The following is a 1,186-nucleotide window of genomic DNA, read 5'->3' as shown; positions in this document are numbered from 1 at the left end:
CATTTGTGGTGAATGTCAAGAACATCAGGAATGTCACTCGCCATTGGTATGTAATAAACCTGGTGGTTTTGAGTCAAGAATAAAAAAAAAAAATAAAATGCACAGACTAGCAATCCCTCTTTGCTTTCATTTGAAGACAGGTTTCTTTTTTAATTTTTTTTTTTTTTTTTAAGAAGGGGTGGTAGGTTGTGAGGAAGGTTGTTCAGTTGCATTGTTTTTTGTTGTTGTTGTTGAGATAGAGTCTCACTCTGTCACTCTGGGTAGAGTGCAGTGGCGTTGTTTTCATAGCTCACTGCAACCTCCAACTCCTGGGCTCCAAGCAATCCTTCTGCCTCAGCCTCCCAGGTAGCTGGGACTACAGGCGTACTTTTTTTTTTTTTCTTTCTTTTTCTTTGGTAGAGATGGGATCTCACTCTTGCTCAGGCTAGTCTTGAACTTCTGAGCTCAAGCAATCCTCCCGCCTTGGTCTTCCAGAGTGCTAGGACTACAGGCCTGAGCCACTGCGCCTGGCCTGAAGACAGGTTTCTATTAATATTAACCTGTCTTCTCATTATCTAATCTTATCATCCTGCTTAAAAGCAGAAATGCTTCACTTATGTTTAAAGCTGAAGGAATTTAAAAAAAAGTCATTTAGAATGTCACAATGTATGGGCAGTGTTTGTACATTTTCGAGCTTAATTTGTGGGATATCAGGCAGTATTATTAGTCATATAGATTCTTCTAAAAAAATTCTTTTACCCTCCTACTTAGGCTATGCGTGTAGTAGTGGAAACTCATGAGGTCACGATGTGCGCTGACTGTTGACATCCAAGGAGCAGCGAGACGAAAGGGCCTCGTAGTTCACTATGTGGATTTTCACTTGTCCTTATAGATGCTACTGCACGTTTCATCACTATCCTCCACATTAGGAGGTGTCACCTGGCTTGTGTGGAAACGGCCTGTGAAAATAAAGTAATTGTGATGTAATTCAATGTATGTTTCACCCCTACACTCTGTGGAATGTGAAGCTCTAAGCTTTTAGCATCTCAAGAGTTTTGCAGGTGAATTAGCCTGCTGGTTTTTTCTATTCCTCTCCAGATAGCTGTAACTTCTTCAACCCTGATAGGTCAGTTACCCAATACTTTTCTTTATGTTTCTAAAAATGTGTGAAAGTCTTTCACCAACTGGTATTTCCTATCTGGTTCTT

The sequence above is a fragment of the Propithecus coquereli genome, unplaced genomic scaffold (assembly GCF_000956105.1).
Source record: "Propithecus coquereli isolate 6110/MARCELLA unplaced genomic scaffold, Pcoq_1.0 Scaffold522, whole genome shotgun sequence".
Taxonomy (NCBI): domain Eukaryota; kingdom Metazoa; phylum Chordata; class Mammalia; order Primates; family Indriidae; genus Propithecus; species Propithecus coquereli.
Note: the sequence above shows the minus strand (reverse complement) of the source record.